This window comes from Austrofundulus limnaeus, unplaced genomic scaffold (genome assembly GCF_001266775.1).
Source record: "Austrofundulus limnaeus strain Quisiro unplaced genomic scaffold, Austrofundulus_limnaeus-1.0 Scaffold130, whole genome shotgun sequence".
Taxonomy (NCBI): Eukaryota; Metazoa; Chordata; class Actinopteri; order Cyprinodontiformes; family Rivulidae; genus Austrofundulus; species Austrofundulus limnaeus.
Genome location: NW_013952532.1, coordinates 988,419 through 996,615, shown reverse-complemented (window position 1 = coordinate 996,615; position 8,197 = coordinate 988,419).

Below are 8,197 nucleotides of genomic sequence, written 5' to 3'. Positions count from 1 at the left end.
TATATATATGAGGATAAATAATGTATTTAAACCATCACGAACCACACTCCATACCAGTGAGTGGCGGTAATGCTACTAACAGTTTGTTGCCAACCGCCATAAAACCGACAAGAAGAAGAAGAAGAAGAAGTCTTGTGTCGGATCATTGTTTGTCTGTCATGGTTCTCTGTGCTTTGTTCCCCCTGCCTGTGTGATCCTCGTGCCTCCTGTAAGTTCAGCTGTCTTTACAGCATTTTTGTTATTTAAAATAAATTTTTGTTCTACTTTTTGGAGCCTGCCTGCGCCCTGGGTCTGTTCATGCCCAATCCTCACACCGTAAGTCCGTGTTTCGGATCTTATCGGCTTCTGCAGGTAAGCACACGTTTGTGTGGTTTAGCCTCATCCTGCCTGTGACTTTTTAGTCGGAGTGCTTTTAGCCCCCTAAGGCTGTGGTTGGCGTGTCTTATGTTTGTTTCAAAAAGAAAAAAATAAATAGGCCCTCTGGGTGGGTTCTTCTTTAGTGAAACGTTTCGTCTCTCCTCCAAGAGACTTCTTCAGTCTGATGAGTTTCAGGTGAAACTCAGCCTTATAAGCACTGTCTCCACCTCGACAAACAGGTTAGTCATATGCAAAAGAGGGTCATCGACTAACAATAGGCTTGATTAGCTCTATTGTTCACAGAGGATCATGTGCCCCATCACCTGACCCATGTTGTGTTATGTGAACGTAGTGAATGCAAGCGGGGTTTCAATGTCCCCCTTTTTTGTCTTTCTTTCCTTCTTTGTGTTGGAATCATTGGGGCCCTGATTCACACCTTTTGCTCACAGGGGGCTGAGTCATACTTGCAATGACAGCATTGTCGGCGGAAGACAACTGGACACGAAGGCCTCAACCTCTGTTTAATGGTGGATGGTTTTTCTTCACAAAGATGACTTCCTTTACTCCTCTCAAACCAACGTTCCTCTCTATCAAGGATGAGAACATCTTCATCCCTGAAAGAGTGACTGCTGGCCTAGATGAGTGTAAACTGCAAAGTCCTGACCCGACGACGTAGCTCGTCTGTGCTGGCTCATTCTTTTGAACTGTGACTGTTTTGTTTCCCTGATGTGTAACTGATCACAGTCCTGACACTTAACAGCATACACTATTTTACTCTGTTTTTGCCAGTGAACTGGATCTTTGGGGTAAACTAATMTTTGTCACAACATGTTTTGGGGTTTGAAAGCCACTGGGACGTCATGTTTAGAGAATAAACGTCTCAGTTTCTCTGAAACTCCCCCCACATATGGAATGACGACTGGTTTGGGTCTGGGTTTAGGGTCTTCATTTTCAGCTGGTAGTTGGCTGGAATCCTGTTTGGGTTTCTTGTCTGCTTTCAGAAAAGCCCAGTCAGGATAACCGCTCTGCTCCAGGACCTGTTTTGTGTGTGACTTTGGGGTGAACTAATCTTTGTCGTAACGTGTTTTGGGGTTTGAAAGCCACTGGGAAGTCATGACTAACCTGTTTATCCAGGTGGAAGCAGTGCTTATAAGGCTGAGTTTCACCTGAAACTCATCAGACTGAAGAAGTCTCTTGGAGGAGAGATAAAACGTTTCACTAAAGAAGAACCCATCCAGAGGACCTACTTTTTTTTTTTTTCATTTTGATTCTTTCTACCTGGATTACTGAGATGTATCAGGACATAAAATAAAGTAGTAAACTCTCCAGCTACAATTACCCAAAAACGCTGCATACATAGCCGGTCCCAAGTATAAGGGGCTTATCACTCGAAAGCCTCGATAAGACGTCGACGTCTCCTCTGAAGATGAGCGCTAATGCCATGGTAGCAAAATGCCACCATGTTTATAAGGACTTATCGCAAGAACATGTTTGTAGCAGGAAGCGTGAYGGGTGTGTCTGCATTCAGACGACTCTGCTTCCAGCTTCAATGGTGCGGGCTGGCGTTTCCTCCACCTGTCTCCAGGTGGGGAGGAGCACACAGCCGGTGAGCAGCCCAGTGTTCTGGGACTCCTGGATTCTGAACGCATCCTTCAGTTTCATTGAAGCTCTCGCTCAGTTTGCCAAATCGGCACACACGTGCGTGTGTGTGCGTGCGTGAGTGTTAGGAAGAGTTGCACTCCTCAGTTTTACTGAGGTTCTCACTCAGTCTGTCTGACCAGAGGTGCAGTAAAAAATTTAAATTATTAATTAGGACTCTGATCACGTTCTTCAGTTTTATTGAAGTCCTCGCTCAACCTGCCTGACCTGTGGTGACACAAAAATTAAAGACACTGATCCGCGTTCTTCAGTTTTATTGAAGTTCTCGCTCAGCCTGCCTGGCCAGTGACAAAAAAAAAAATTAAAGACTCTGATCACGTTCTTCAGTTTTATTGAAGTCCTCGCTCAACCTGCCTGACCTGTGGTGACAAAAAATCAAGACTCTGATCGCGTTCTTCAGTTTTATTGAAGTTCTCGCACATTTGGTCTGTGCGTGCCCACCATTCCCACTTCTGTGCTGGAATGCCAGGATGCAATTCATGTGGGGCTCCCCTTCAGGTGAAGGATGGCCATGTCCTGTGTCGCAAATGCCTGGGCGTGGGCCATCTCAGAGAGGCTCTAACTGACCCGTGCAAGAACTGCAGTATTTTGCCCTTCTCTGTAAGGGAGGACAGGCTGMGTCAGATTGAGGGCCTCTTATTTTCTGACAAGTTGCTGCCCTCAGTAATGCCTCTACCGTGTTCCGGGAGGCGGAGGGAGGCGCCAATGGAAGAGTGCTGCAGTCCTAGAAGGAAGAAACCGCAACAAGAGCATCCATCTCGGCAAGAAGTAGACTCTCTGAAGGCTGAGGTGGAGCAGCTCAAAGCTCTGTTGGCAGCTCCAGTCCCCGTACCTGCTTCCCAGTCATCCTGGGAGGACATGATCTCTGTGAGGGCCTCCAATTCAGAGTTTCAGACCCTCGGGGAGCAGAGGGACCACTCTCTGAACATTCAAGATCAGGAGAGGGAACCCCTGAGTATGGAAGGTTTTGGTGGTTCAGGAAATTCCCTCAGGGGTTCAGTCAGTTCTGACTCGGGAGGAACCATGCCTGCTGCAACCAATTATCATGGCAGCTTTGGCCAGGGTTGGTCTGGATGATGCTCCGGTGGCCTGTCCCTTGGGGAACCCTCTTTTCCGCCGGGCTTCAGCGGCCCCTCCATTTGAGGTTCCACCATTTCCAGCCTTCTTGGAGGAGCTCCAGCGCTGCTGGGCTTATCCTAGGCGCTTCTCCCACCACGGCAGGGATGCGAGAATCCTGGCAGCTATGCATAATCCTGAGAGTCGTGGTTTGGGTCGCATGCCCCCGGTAGATCACTGTACTGCCTCATTGGTTCTCTCTCCAGATGAGAAGTTAAAGGAGAAGGCTCACTGTCCAAGTGCCCAGTGCCGGGTGACAGACGACTTTTTGTGCCGAGCCTACAATATTGCTGCTCGCAAGGCGTATATTGGCAATTCACTGTCTGTTCTTTTGTTGGCACAGTCCCCGATGCTGCAGCTGGTTATGGCAGGTGAAACAGTTGGTGACACAAATGACTCGGCCCTTCAAGCCTTTGGGCTTATGTCTAGGGAGCTTGGTCGGTTGATGTCCACATTGGTGGTCACTCGACGTCAGGTGTGATTGGCTCAAGCTCCGATATCTGAAGACTGTAGGTAAAGCCTGTGGAGGCTGCCAGTGGTTCCTGGTCAGCTGTTCAGGCCAGAGGCCGAGAGGGTGTTGGAGCGCCGTCGGCAATCCAGTCATGCCTCAGAAGCTTAGGGTGGACGTAGTGGGGCCATGGGACCCCTGCTCCACAACCAAGAAGGTGTGATGTGCGGGAGCTGCGGCGTCAGTTTCGGACTTTCACCTCTTCACAGTTTGCRCAGCAGAGACGGGCCATGGCAGGTGCATGGCGTCGACCCAGGGCGGAACAGTCTACACCTCGTGGGGCTCCAGCGGGGCAAGAGCGAAGTCGGCGACCACCCAGAGGCCGGAGCCAATGTCAGATTGCGGCCTGAGGGCTGCAGGCCGATGACGAGAAGGTTTTCACAGCTGCACCTGACCTACTGGGAGGCCCACTGCAGAGACGCATGGGTTTTAAGAACCATGTCCCAAGGGTACAGGTTGCAGTTCCGCCGTCGGCCCCCACCTCCATCGGGGGTCAAGGTGACTTCTGTCACAGATCCAGCACAAGCTTTGGACTTGTTGCAGGAAATAGAAACCCTCCTAGAAAAAAAGGTCATAGTGGTGGTTCCGCCACATTTACGGGCCGACAGGTTTTATTCAACCTATTTCCTAATCCCCAAAAAGGACGCTTCCCTGCGGCCAGTGTTGGACCTCAGGGGGCTGAACCGTTTTTTGAAGGTTCTACCGTTTCACCTGCTCCACACGTGACATGCTTCAGGCAATCAGTTGAGGAGAGTGGTTCACCTTGATAGATTTAAAGGACGCGTACTTCCATATCCCAATCCACCCAGAACACAGGAAGTACCTGCGGTTTGCCTACTGTGGCGTTGTCTATCATTTTACGGTTCTTCCATTCGGACTCTCCCTGGCCCCTCGGATCTTCATGAGGTGCATGAAAGCAGTCTTGATCCCTCTGTGCTTGTCAGAATTAAAAATCCTGCCTTACATCGATGACTGGCTAGTCTGCTCCCCATCATCGCAGGAGGCAGATCAGGCAATGTCCAAAATTCTGGCCCATGCCGAGGCCCTGGGAATGACCATGAACCACCAGAACAGTTCTCTGGTCCCGACTCAGCAGGCGATCTTTATTGGCATAGCCCTGGATTCGGTGGCCTTGCTGGCTCAACCGACCCCAGAGAGAGTAGACAGGATCCGGTCTCTGCTCCAGTCTTTTCATGTGGGAGCAGCACCCCCGGTCTAACAATGGCTGAGACTGTTGAGGATGTTGTCGGCCGCCTCAGCTTTGATGCCTCTGGGGCTGATTCATCTTTGGCCCTTGCAGAGGTGGTTCAATGGCCTCCACAAGGACCCCCGGTTGCAATGGTGGGTCAAGGTGCGGGTTAAACCCAGCTGCGCAGCTCTTCTCCGTCGTTGGAGAGAGAGAGTACGTGGCTACAGCACGGGGTCCCCCTTGGTGCAGTCCCAGCGAGATGTGAGGTGGTGACAACAGATGCATCGCCCCAGGGGTGGGGGGCAGTGTGGCAGTGCAGGTCTGTTCAAGGACGATGGAACTCTCAACAGAGACATCTTCACATCAATATCCTAGAGTCAAGGATGATTTATTTAGTGCTGAAGCACTTCTCTGCCTTTCTCGAGGGCAAATGTGCTTATTTGAACAGACAGCACCTCAGCAGTGTTCCATGTCAACCATCAGGGTGGGACCAGGTCACTGCAATCCCTGAGGGAGGCTGAGAGGCTGTGGACCTGGGCATACCCTCGATTTGCCTCCGTCAGAGCAATGCATTTGTCGGGGATGAGGAACTCTGTCGCAGACTATCTGTCCTGCCAGAGGCTTCCTCCAGGGGAATGGAGGCTGCATCCTCAGGTGGTTCAGAGGATCTGGGATCGGTTTGGCAGGGCCCAAGTGGGTCTATTTGCCTCAAAGAGCAATACACAATGCCCCTTGTGGTTTTCCCTGGCAGAGGTCAACTCCCCGCTGGGGATGGATGCCCTTGCCAACATGTGGCCCGCAAGTCTGCTGTTTGCCTTTCCCCCATTTCTACTGCTTCAGCCCACGCTCCACCAGGTAAGACAGATGACTCAGAGAGTTCTACTGGTGGCTCCCGAGTGGCCCATGAGAGTCTGGTTCCCACTGCTCCTCAGTCTGCTGGATGGGGAGCCATGGCTTCCGGTCAGGGGGGACCTCTTATCCCAGATGGAAGGGAAGGTCTGGCATCCGTCTCCAGGTCACCTTCTCCTCTCTGTGTGGCCACTGAGGCGGGCTGGCAGCCACTAGCAGGTCTGGAGCCTTCCATTCAGCAAACAATTTAGAATGCCAGAGCGCCTTCTGTGACGATGAGGACTTACACTCATTGTTGGCGGTGTTTTTCAGAGTGGTGCAGGCACAAGGGGGTGGATCCAGTTTCTTGTTCCCTGCAGGACATCCTGAGGTTCCTACAGTGTCTGTTCGATGCTGGACGGACTGCATCAACCCTGAAGGTGCACTTAGCTGCCATTTCAGCTAATTATGGGGATATTGATGGCAGACGAGTAGGGGCACACTATTGGGTGACACAGTTTCCCCCACTAAATCTGGTGTCTATGAAAACTGCCTTCCTTTTAGCAGTGACAACAGCGAAATGAGTCAGTGAGCTCCATGCTCTTGCAATCACCCCTACCTGCCTGCGCTGGAAGGCAGACGGGTCGGGGGTAACATTATGGCCGAACATCACCTTTCTTTCCAAAGTTCTGCCTCTGGGCTATGTAAACACAGCCATCGAGCTGGGGGCATACTGTCCTCCCCTGTTCCACTCTGAGGAACAGAGGTTGGCAAACATGCTGTGCCCATTTCGGGCATTGCAGCTGTACATCGTGGCTACGAGGGCTATTCAGCGATCAGACCAGCTGTTTGTGTGCCATGGTGGGAAGAACAAGGGGCGAGCCCTGTCAAAACACAGGCTGTCACATTGGGTTGTTGTTGCCACTGCGCTAGCTTATAAATCTGTGGGGGCTGCTGCCCCCTCTGTGATTGTATGCCACTCTACCAGGAGTGTGTCTACATCTTGGGCGGCGATGAGGGGCGTGCCACTGGAGGACATCTGTGCGGCAGCGTCCTGGGCTACACCATGCACATTTGCACGTTTCTACCACCTTAATATGGGCCACAAGTCCACACTTGCCGCAGCGATCCTACCTCTGCTTCCTCTTCCTCCTAAGGTGGGTGAGTACTGCGTTCCTCGTGACATTGCTGGCATAAGTCATCCACTTTGTTTAACTGCCACTGACAGTCAGGAAGGAATGAAACAGAAGGAAGTTACACTGTAACTAAGGTTTTGTGAATTCCTGGATGACTGCCTGTCACAAGTACTGGTCACTTGGAACTTCTTCCAGCGAGAAGATCCTAGGAGACCAAACATAACCACCTGTGTGCTATTTATAGACTCACACTCAGGTGAGCTACGTGTCACGTACGTGACTTTGTTTACATTAAATCTCGACCTGCGCAGAGCGCAAGAGGACATATCCACTTTAACTGCCACTGGCAGTCATCCAGGAATTCACAGAACCTACAGTGTAACTTACGTTCTGCCTAATTCATGGGTCCAACCTCAGCCTTCAAACTTGTTAGACTCAGGTCAGACATGTTCAACAGGATTTGTTTTGCAGGCACAACTGGTGTTTCATTTACTTTTACTTTGACTTTATAAACACAAGCTGTTCAAACTCTTTGGAAAATGCCAGTATTTCAACAAAAAATGTCATCTTGGCCAAGTAAAATTTCAAATAAAAAAAGTTAAAATGCCTTATTCTACAGACTTAATAAAGTAAAAAGTATTAGTAAAATTTGCACATTTTGTTTGAGCTTTTGATTTAGAAAATTGTAAGTTTTACTTTTGCTGTTTAGTAATACTTTGGAGAGTTTGCTCAATAAAGTTTACTTCAAGATAAGCTGGATGAGAAAACTGCTTTATTTACATTTGCATGTATCAAATCATATGGATTTGTGCATCAAAATAATTTGTTGCTATAGTTTCACAATTCAAAAACTACTCGTGACAGAGGCAAATAAGATTTTTCTCAAAAACAGAGTTACAACAGGAAAATCCTACAACTAAGAATGGTAGGCATTTAGTTAGTTAGTTTGAAACCATGATTTATCCATCCATCCATTATCTATAACTGCTTATTCCTTTCAGGGTCATGAGGGTCACTGGTGCCCATATCCAGCAGTCACAGTGCAAGGGGCAGGGTACACCCTGGACAGGTCGCAAGTCCATCACAGGGCCATGTTTTATGTACAGGAAAATCTACTAGAAATAACAAACAGAAAATTTCTTTAGGGTTAATCAACGTTCTCATTTTATAAGACCTTTACAAATTCTTCTTCTTGATTACAATCTTGCAAACAGGCAGTGAATATGAAAAAAAAATCAAAAACAAAAATCCAAACCAAAGAGTACTTTTTCATAGATGCAGTGTACACAATTAAAAGCTTTGTATTGATCCCATATTTAAAGCGTTAGAAAAACCCCAAAGTCACACAACAAGCTGGATTAACTCTTAAAGCATCAAATCAAAATGGGACAGATGTTCTTAAAC